Genomic DNA, 10,864 nt, shown 5'->3' with positions numbered 1-10,864 from the left:
TGATCGTCCCTTACTAGGTTGCTAGCTACCGCTGCAACCCGGAAAGAGAAAAAATATCCCGTTTGGGGAGAATAACGTGGTTAAAGTCAATTTTCTTGATTTTAAAGCCAATATATTTCCCTTGCTGTTCAAGCCAAGGGACAGAAAGTTTCCTAGACAGGGGTTTCGGACAAGGCGGTTCTAATGGTGTACTTTTTGTTTTGATCTGACTCCTTTTTTAGGAACTATGGGTTTTTATATTTCTTAACATTGGACGTGATCGTCTCTTACTAGATTGCTAGCTACCGCTGCAACCCGGAAATATAAATACTGTAATCTTAACTATAAAGTTGCCTATGCAAGTTAGTATAGGGAAGAGTTCGATCTTTATTATAAAAATTTTTAACTCTATAATCTTCGAACATTTGAACCTTTTATAATTTATAATGATGTATAATATAAATACTGTAATCTTAACTATAGTGAAGTTGCCTATGCAAGTTAGTATAGGGAAGAGTTCGATCTTTATTATAAAAAAAAAGAAAAAAAAAAAAAAAACATCCCGTTTAGGCAGAATGTTGTAATAGCTGCCACTTTTCTTGATTTTCAAGCCAATATATTTCCCTTGCTGTTCAAGCCAAGGGACAGAAATTTTACTATGCAGGGGTTTCGGACAAGGCGGTTCTAATGGTGTACTTTTTGTTTTGATCTGACTCCTTTGTTAGGAACTATGGGCTTTTATATTTCTTAACATTGGACGTGATCGTCTCTTACTAGGTTGCTAGCTACCGCTGCAACCCGGATCACTTAACAGGCCCGGGTTCGATTCCCGGTGTGGGAAAATTTTTAACTCTATAATCTTCGAACATTTGAACCTTTTATAATTTATAATGATGTATAATATAAATACTGTAATCTTAACTATAGTGAAGTTGCCTATGCAAGTTAGTATAGGGAAGAGTTCGATCTTTATTATTATACCGCTGGTATACGATTATGTTTGAAAGACTGCAGTGTGAAAAGACATCAAAATGCAGTTTTTGGTGGAAAAATTTATTCTCTTTTAGAAATAATTTATTTTAGTTACTATAGATTTTTAACCCAATTAATTACCTTTAAAATGAGCTATTGAACAACCCTCCCCGATTTTCCATTGCCAAGATAGCACTGTAAAAAAAAAAAGAAAAAAAAAAAAAAAAAAAAAGAAAAAAATATCCCGTTTAGGCAGAATGTTGTAGTAGCTGCCACTTTTCTTGATTTTCAAGCCAATATATTTCCCTTGCTGTTCAAGCCAAGGGACAGAAATTTTACTATGCAGGGGTTTCGGACAAGGCGGTTCTAATGGTGTACTTTTTGTTTTGATCTGACTTTTTTTTAAGAACTATGGGTTTTTATATTTCTTAACATTGGACGTGATCGTCTCTTACTAGGTTGCTAGCTACCGCTGCAACCCGGATTAACTTTCACTTAACAGGCCCGGGTTCGATTCCCGGTGTGGGAAAATTTTTAACCCTATAATCTTCTAACATTTGAACCTTTTATAATTTATAATGATGTATAATATAAATACTGTAATCTTAAATATAGTGAAGTTGCCTATGCAAGTTAGTATAGGGAAGAGTTCGATCTTTATTATTATACCGCTGGTATACGATTATGTTTGAAAGACTGCAGTGTGAAAAGACATCAAAATGCAGTTTTTGGTGGAAAAATTTATTCTCTTTTAGAAATAATTTATTTTAGTTACTATAGATTTTTAACCCAATTAATTTCCTTTAAAATGAGCTATTGAACAACCCTCTACGATGTTCCAGTGCCAAACTATCTCTGGATACAAAAAAAGAAAAAAAAAGAAAAAAAAAAAAAATCCCGTTTAGGCAGAATGTTGTAGTAGCTGCCACTTTTCTTGATTTTCAAGCCAATATATTTCCCTTGCTGTTCAAGCCAAGGGACAGAAATTTTACTATGCAGGGGTTTCGGACAAGGCGGTTCTAATGGTGTACTTTTTGTTTTGATCTGACTCTTTTTTTAAGAACTATGGGTTTTTATATTTCTTAACATTGGACGTGATCGTCTCTTACTAGGTTGCTAGCTACCGCTGCAACCCGGATATTACAAACAGGAAAAAGCCTACGGCTTTTTCTTCTTTGAAATAGTAAGAGACGAACCTCAAACGATCAAGTAGCTAACTAAGTCCAATGCATGCAATAACTTTTTATTCCAATGATCGTCTTTTAATGTAACATATCAGTTACTATGGGAGAGAGATCGTTCTTTACTGTAATAATTTTGAATTTGATCTGACTCCTTTTTTAGGAACTATGGGTTTTCATATTTCTTAACATTGGACGTGATCGTCTCTTACTAGGTTGCTAGCTACCGCTGCAACCCGGATTAATATATTAACATTAAATATAATAACTGTACTAGCCTATACTATAGTTAAGTGGCCTATAAAATTTAGTATAGGCAAGAGGTCGTTCTTTATTATAAAACTATAGTGAAGTTGCGTATGCAAGTTAGTATAGGGAAGAGTTCGATCTTTATTATAATTATGTATTCATGAATGAGACCATTTACAGTTTTGACGTTTCTTATATAGTAATTATGACGTCACTGCATAAAAAATACAGTTTTTATTGGAAAAATTTATTATATTTTATAAATAATTTATTTTAGTTACTATAGATTTTTAACCCAATTAATTTCCTTTAAAATGAGCTATTGAACAACCCTCTACGATGTTCCAGTGCCAAGCTATCTCTGGATACAAAAGAAAAAAAAGAAAAAAAAAGAAAAAAATATCCCGTTTGGGGAGAATAACGTGGTTAAAGTCAATTTTCTTGATTTTCAAGCCAATATATTTCCCTTGCTGTTCAAGCCAAGGGACAGAAAGTTTCCTATACAGGGGTTTCGGACAAGGCGGTTCTAATGGTGTACTTTTTGTTTTGATCTGACTCCTTTTTTAGGAGCTATGGGTTTTTATATTTCTTAACATTGGACGTGATCGTCTCTTACTAGGTTGCTAGCTACCGCTGCAACCCGGATTCTTTATTGTAAACAGAAAGTTTCCTATACAGAGATTTCGGACAAGGCGGTTCTAATGGTGTACTTTTTGTTTTGATCTGACTCCTTTTTTAGGAGCTATGTTTTTTTTTTATTTCTTAACATTGGACTTTCTTAACATTGGACGTGATCGTCTCTTACTAGGTTGCTAGCTACCGCTGCGACCTGGATATCGCTGTAACCCTGATAACAAACAGGAAAATATTACAAACAGGAAAAAGCCTACGGCTTTTTCTTCTTTGAAATAGCAAGAGACGAACCTCAAACGATCAAGTAACTAACTAAGTCCAATGCATGCAATAACTTTTTATTCCAATGATCGTCTTTTAATGTAACATATCAGCTACTATGGGAGAGAAATCGTTCTTTACTGTAATAATCTTCGAACATTTGAACCTTTTATAATTTATGATGATGCATAATATAAATAATGTAATCTTAACTATAGTGAAGTTGCGTATGCAAGTTAGTATAGGGAAGAGTTCGATCTTTATTATAATGGTGGAAAAATTTATTTTCTTTTAGAAATAATTTATTTTAGTTACTATAGATTTTTAACCCAATTAATTTCCTTTAAAATGAGCTATTGAACAACCCTCTACGATGTTCCAGTGCCAAGCTATCTCTGGATACAAAAAAAGAAAAAAAAGAAAAAAAAAGAAAAAAATATCCCGTTTAGGCAGAATGTTGTAGTAGCTGCCACTTTTCTTGATTTTCAAGCCAATATATTTCCCTTGCTGTTCAAGCCAAGGGACATAAATTCTACTATGCAGGAGTTTCGGACAAGGCGGTTCTAATGGTGTACTTTTTGTTTTGATCTGACTCTTTTTTTAAGAACTATGGGTTTTTATATTTCTTAACATTGGACGTGATCGTCTCTTACTAGGTTGCTAGCTACCGCTGCAACCCGGATTTTATTCCTTATAGCACTTCAGTTATAACGGACTACAGTTCGTTCTTTAAAGTAAAATTTTTCATTTGCCATGGGCAATCGGGTCACCTAGTTGACCCGAGTTCGATTCCCGGTAAGAGATATTTTTTACCTCTGATGATTTCTTAAGGAAAATTTACCATCTATATAACGATTCCTTAGAATACTTCAGTTACTATGGACTACAGATCGTTCTTTATTGTACTCTTACTAGGTTGCTAGCTACCGCTGCAACCCTGATTCAGTTACTATGGACTACAGTTCGTTCTTTATTGTAGGTATGGTGAAATAATAATATGCATATGGCTCTTAAATCATGCTTCTCTATGGTTCCATATGGTCTAGTGGCTAGGATAGTTAACTTTCACTTAACAGGCTCGGGTTCGATTCCCGGTGTGGGAAAATTGTTAACTCTATAATCTTCGAACATTTGAACCTTTTATAATCTATAATGATGTATAATATAAATACTGTAATCTTAACTATAGTGAAGTTGCGTATGCAAGTTAGTATAGGGAAGAGTTCGATCTTTATTATGCTATTTTAAAAACTTTTTGTTTTTTTATTACAAAAGGTACTAAAAGTAGCAATTTCTTTTAAGATGAGCTATTAAACAGCTCTTTATGATTTTCCAGTGCCCAGCTATCTGGGTAAAAAAATAACAGAAAAGAAGATGCTCTAGATGCCGAATATCGTGGTTACAGCCACTTTCTTGATTTTCAAACCAATATATTTTCCTTGTTATTCAAGCCAAGGGCTGTTATTTTCCTAAATAAGGGTGTTGGAAAAAGCAATTCTAATTTTGGACTTCTTTTTTGATCTGACTGTAGTTTTAGGAGCTATGGGCTATTTTGTTTTTACTACGAGATGTGAACGTCTCTTACTAGGTTGCTAGCTACCGCTGCAACCCTGAACTTTCACAAGATTACGCCACCGCTTTTGGCTTTGGCAATTGGACTTTTACTAGATTGCAGCTATAGCTACTACTATGATGATATAACCACTCCTCACGCCCATACACGCTCTTTATTGTAATTATTGTAACTATGGGTTTTTATATTTCTTAACATTTGACGTGATCGTCACTTACTAGGTTGCTAGCTACCGCTGCAACCCGGATATTACAAACAGGAAAAAGCCTACGGATTTTTCTTCTTTGAAATAGTAAGAGACGAACCTCAAACGATCAAGTAGCTAACTAAGTCCAATGTATGCACTAATTTCTTATTCCAATGATCGTCTTTTAATGTATGTGACCGAAATATCTGGTATTTTTGTGAATTTCTATCATCACTGTCTATTAAAAGGATTTTATCCCTATTTGAACTTTTATTTATCGTCATGGAAAGGCAGTGTGGTCTCCGAAATTATCTACGTCATACTTGAAAAAGGACTATTGAATGTTCGCAGAGAACACCTCTACAAATTGCTGCTGTAGAAGGCAATCTAGATGCTTGTTGTTTACTAGTTTCCTGTGGTGCAAAAATTAATTGTTTAGATTTAGATGATAAGACAGCCTTAATGTTAGCTCTGTCACAGAGAAAGTTTGCCGTAGCTGAATTTCTTCTGCTAAACAAAGCAATATATCATCCCAGCGAAAAAAAAGATGAATATCTACAATTGCTAAATGATCTTATAAGAAAATTCACTCCAGAAAAAGCAGTGACCATGAAGTTGTTTTCTTTACTATGCAACCATGCTTTCAAACAGTCTAATACACTGAAATCAATTTGCCGGTATTGGATCATTGATTATGATTGCCAGGGTAAGCTAAGTGTCAGCGCTAAATCGTTAAATATACCAGGGTGTTTAAAAAACTACTTGGCTTTTGAAGAAGAACTTCGATCTTTAAAGATACCAAGCTATCTCTGGAAACAAAGAAAAAAAATATCCTGTTTAGGCAGAATGTTGTAGTAGCTGCCACTTTTCTTGATTTTCAAGCCAATATATTTCCTTTGCTGTTCAAGCCAAGGGACAGAAAGTTTACTACATAGGGGTTTCGGACAAGGCGGTTCTAATGGTGTACTTTTTGTTTTGATCTGACTCTTTTGTTAGGAACTATGGGCTTTTATATTTCTTAACATTGGACGTGATCGTCTCTTACTAGGTTGCTAGCTACCGCTGCAACCCGGATTGCTAGCTACCGCTGCAACCCGGATTACCGCTGGTTTCTTTTCAAGATACTATCTCTGTTTTTTCGGTATTACTGTTTTTTTAACTTGCGTATAGCTTGCTTGATTGAAACCATTATGTAACCATTAATTGAATGTTTTTATGTCACGTATCAAGTATCAAGAACCTAACAAAAATTAAACTAATTTTTTAATTTTCAGGTATTTTTCTAGTCTAAATTAAAAGATTAAAACTATTGTTCAGACACCATAAATATTTTTGCAGTTTATAACTTTAGCGATTCTGAACTAAAAACGAAAATAAAATAAAAATTAATTTTTTTCAATTTTTACGTCACGCCGCTAATTAAGTCATATATGGTTATTAGTACACAATAGGTTTTAGATATTACGTCATGTCACTTATTACGTCATATATGGTTATTGGTAGATAATCGGTAAAATATTCGTTCTTTATTATAATTTAAAATGATCCATTGAACAACTCTCTACGATGTTCCAGTGCTAAGCTATCTATGGAATATAAAGTTTAAAATACAACCTTACCACGAACTGTTTGATTGCTTAAAAAACAAAAATAAAATGTCTGTGAAAAGACAGCAGTATGGAAAGACATCAAAAATACAGTTTTTAGTGGAAAAATTTATCCTGTTTTAATTTGTTTTAGTTACAAAAGGTTTTTAACCCAATTAATTTCCTTTAAAATGAGCCATTGAACAACTTTCTACGATGTTCCAGTGCAAAGCTATCTCTGGATAGCAAGAAAGGAAAAAATATCCCGTTTAGGGGTTTCGGAGCCGAAACCCCTGTATAGGAAACTTTCTGTCATTTGGCTTGAACAGCAAGGGAAATATATTGGCTTGAAAATCAAGAAAAGATTAAAACTATTGTTCAGACACCATAAATATTTTTGCAGTTTATAACTTTAGCGATTCTGAACTAAAAACGAAAATAAAATAAAAATTAATTTTTTCAATTTTTACGTCATGTCGCTAATTAAGTCATATATGGTTATTAGTACACAATAGGTTTAAGATATTACGTCATGTCACTTATTACGTCATATATGATTATTGGTAGATAATCGGTAAAATATTCGTTCTGTATTATAATTTAAAATGATCCATTGAACAACTCTCTACGATGTTCCAGTGCTAAGCTATCTATGGAATATAAAGTTTAAAATACAACCTTACCACGAACTGTTTGATTGCTTCAAAAACAAAAATAAAATGTCTTTGAAAAGACAACAGTATGGAAAGACATCAAAAATACAGTTTTTAGTGGAAAAATTTATCCTGTTTTAATTTGTTTTAGTTATAAAACGTTTTTAACCCAATTAATTTCCTTTAAAATGAGCCATTGAACAACTTTCTACGATGTTCCAGTGCAAAGCTATCTCTGAATAACAAGAAAGAAAAAAATATCCCGTTTAGGCAGAATGTTGTAGTAGCTGCCACTTTTCTTGATTTTCAAGCCAATATATTTCCCTTGCTGTTCAAGCCAAATGACAGAAAGTTTCCTATACAGGGGTTTCGGACAAGGCGGTTCTAATGGTGTACTTTTTGTTTTGATCTGACTCCTTTTTTAGGAACTATGGGTTTTACATTTCTTAACATTGGACGTGATCGTCTCTTACTAGGTTGCTAGCTACCGCTGCAACCCGGATTATGATGATTTCTTAAGGAATATAATTAAAATAATAATGAATATAATGATTCATTTTATTACTTCAGTTACTATGGGCTACAGTTCGTTCCTTAATGTAAATTGTTGAAAAGTCAGCTAGAGATGCTTTTGCAAAACTTCATAGTAATATCCAAAAGAAATGTTGCATGTTTAGTGAAAAATTTCCAAGGTATGGACCGGCAACTGTGGAACAGTTTACAGATGTAATGTGAAATCTTATACATCACTGTGAATATATGGAGGCATAATTGTCCTTTACTTATTTTCAGCTTAAATTCGATGATCGAGCCTTTATGTAATAAGTGATCGTCTTTTAATGTAACTTTATATAACCGTTTATTAAACCATAGGCATCTTATCATTCTTTACTATATGATTACAAACAGGAAAAAGCCTACGGCTTTTTCTTCTTTGGAATAGTAAGAGACGACCTGGCTACAAACTATGATTATGGCATCAATGATTATCCCTATTTATGTTTGTAAAACAAGGTTAGGTACTTTTGAGTGCCTAATTACATCTGATGGGGCGTACTTTTTCTTAAAGGCTTTTTCTTCTTTGAAGTAGTAAGAGACGAACCTCAAACAATCAAGTACCTAACTAAGTCCAATGTATGCAATGGTTTGGTATTCCAATGATCGTCTTTTAATATACTAACTAAGTCCAATGTATGCAATGGTTTTTTATTCCAATCATCATTTTTTAATGTTATGTTGCTTCAGTTACTATTAGATAGACTTTGGTCCTTATTGTAATCTTCCCCATATTGATATTGATCAATATTTAACATGAAATGTTCTTTACTGTAATGGTTTGTTCTTTACTAGTTTCATGGGCTAGGTGTTTGTAACTACCGCTGCAACCCGGATCCTCAACAAGTTCGCTTCCAGGATCCTTATTATTATGTTTGAAACAGTTTGTTACCACGTACTGTTTGAAAGTTTTTCTCAGAAATTATTTTTTCTCTTTTTCAAGCCACTAAGGTGGTCTAAGTTTCCTCAACAGATTATTGGTAATGATAATAACAAACAGGAAAAAGCCTACGGCTTTTTCTTCTTTGAAATAGTAAGAGACGAACCTCAAACAATCAAGTAGCTAACAAATTCCAATGTATGCTATGGTTTGCTATTCCAATGATCGTCTTTTAATGTAACTAGCTACCGCTGCAACCTGGATACAACTGCAACCTGGATTAGGTTTCTGTTATATCCGATTAAACTTGTATATCCTTTATGTAATCCATTTAATATAAGTTAGAGTTCCTTTTTCTATTATAATACGGTGCGACCCGGATCTTCAGTTACTACGGACTAGAGATCGGTCTTTACTGTGAAAACATTCTAAATATTTTTGCAGTTTACAGAGTTTTGCAATTTTTTCTCATACCTTTTGCAATGTCATAATATAAATACTGTAATCTTTACTATAGTGAAGTTGCCTATACAAGTTAGTATAGGGAAGAGTTCGATCTTTATTATAACCATTGAACAACTTTCTACGATGTTCCAGTGCAAAGCTATCTCTGGATAACAAGAAAGAAAGAAAAAAATATCCCGTTTAGGCAGAATGTTGTAGTAGCTGCCACTTTTCTTGATTTTCAAGCCAATATATTTCCCTTGCTGTTCAAGCCAAATGACAGACAGTTTCCTATACAGGGTTTTCGGACAAGGCGGTTCTAATGGTGTACTTTTTGTTTTGAACTGACTCCTTTTTTAGGGACTATGGGTTTTTATATTTCTTAACATTGGACGTGGTCGTCTCTTACTAGGTTGCTAGCTACCGCTGCAACCCGGATCGAATGGTAAGCATGCCCACTTGTTACTTGGGAGAAGGGTATAATCGTTCTTTATTATAAATATTATTAATTATAATTAAGTTGAGTATCTAATCTATTATAGGTAAGAGTTCGCTCTTTATTATAACAACTCTCTTCGATGTTCCATTGCCAAGCTATCTAGGGAATCACTAACCTATACTATAATTAAGTGGCGTATAAAATTTAGTATAGGCAAAATGTCGTTCTTTATTATAATCTTCAGTAACTTATTTCAAACCTCAGAGCCACAATATTTAAGAAACTCATTTACCACCCTATCAGCACCTGGAGCCTTATTATTCTTTAATCCTTTTAGTATTGTTGCTAATTCCTCCTCACAAAAAAATGTCATTTATCAATCTTTAACATTAATTTTAATCTTATTTTAGTTACTATGGGCTGGAAGTTTGTTCTATACTGTAATTTGATTTATGTCTAATATTCATGTAAACATCTTTAATTCTCTCTTAACAAAAAGGGTTCGTAGCTCAAAGGTAGAGCCATCGACTGCAGATCGATAGGTCACCGGTTCGAATCCGGTCGGGCCCTAATTTTTCCGAAAGTAATTATGGTTTAAAATCTAATCACTGCTCTTTTACCCCAAACAAGATTTTAATTTATGTCTAATATTAATCATTAAGGAAAATGCATTATCTACATAATGATTTCTTATAATACTTCAATTACTATGGATGAAAGTTCGTTCTTTAATGTAACGTCTCTTACTAGGTTGCTAGCTACCGCTGCAACCCGGATTAACATTGGACGTGATCGTCTCTTACTAGGTTGCTAGATACCGCTGCAACCCAGATATTATAAATTTTAACCCCATTAATTTTCTTTAAAATGAGCCATTGAACAACTCTCTACGATATTCCAGTGCCAAGCTATCTGTTGAATTACTAACCTATACTATAATTAAGTGGCGCATTTAAATTTAGTATAGGCAAGAGGTCGTTCTTTATTATAAACAAAATTAATATACGAATTTTCTAAGAAGTACGCCTCCGTATATTCACTGTGTTGTCGAACATTTTCCATTGCATCTATAAACTGTTCCACAGTTGCCAATCCATACCTTGGAAGCTTTTCGTTAAACTGACAACATTTCTTTTGGATATTACTATGAAGCTTTGCCAAAGAATTTCTAGCCGACTTTTCAACAGCATCCGCTCTTTCAAAGAGAATTTTAATCTGTAATTTTGAATACTTTTCTTGATTCCGATAAAACATGCGTAAAATGTTTCTCAA

The 10,864-nt window shown here is 33.6% G+C and overlaps 1 non-coding gene across 1 annotated transcript; it reads left to right on the top strand.

Annotated features, from left to right (window-relative positions):
- Positions 1-10,090: 10,090 nt before the first annotated feature.
- Positions 10,091-10,162, top strand: TRNAC-GCA (transfer RNA cysteine (anticodon GCA)). Its single transcript has one exon. It is a non-coding gene; the product is annotated as a tRNA-Cys (tRNA).
- The last annotated feature ends 702 nt before the right edge of the window (positions 10,163-10,864 follow it).

The sequence above is a fragment of the Artemia sp. Qi Xiang Cuo genome, unplaced genomic scaffold (genome assembly GCF_049724085.1).
Source record: "Artemia sp. Qi Xiang Cuo unplaced genomic scaffold, ASM4972408v1 HiC_scaffold_2985, whole genome shotgun sequence".
In the NCBI taxonomy this organism is placed as follows: domain Eukaryota; kingdom Metazoa; phylum Arthropoda; class Branchiopoda; order Anostraca; family Artemiidae; genus Artemia; species Artemia sp. Qi Xiang Cuo.
The sequence above is the reverse complement of the archived record's forward strand: the minus strand, read 5'-3'. Positions and strand labels throughout refer to the sequence as shown.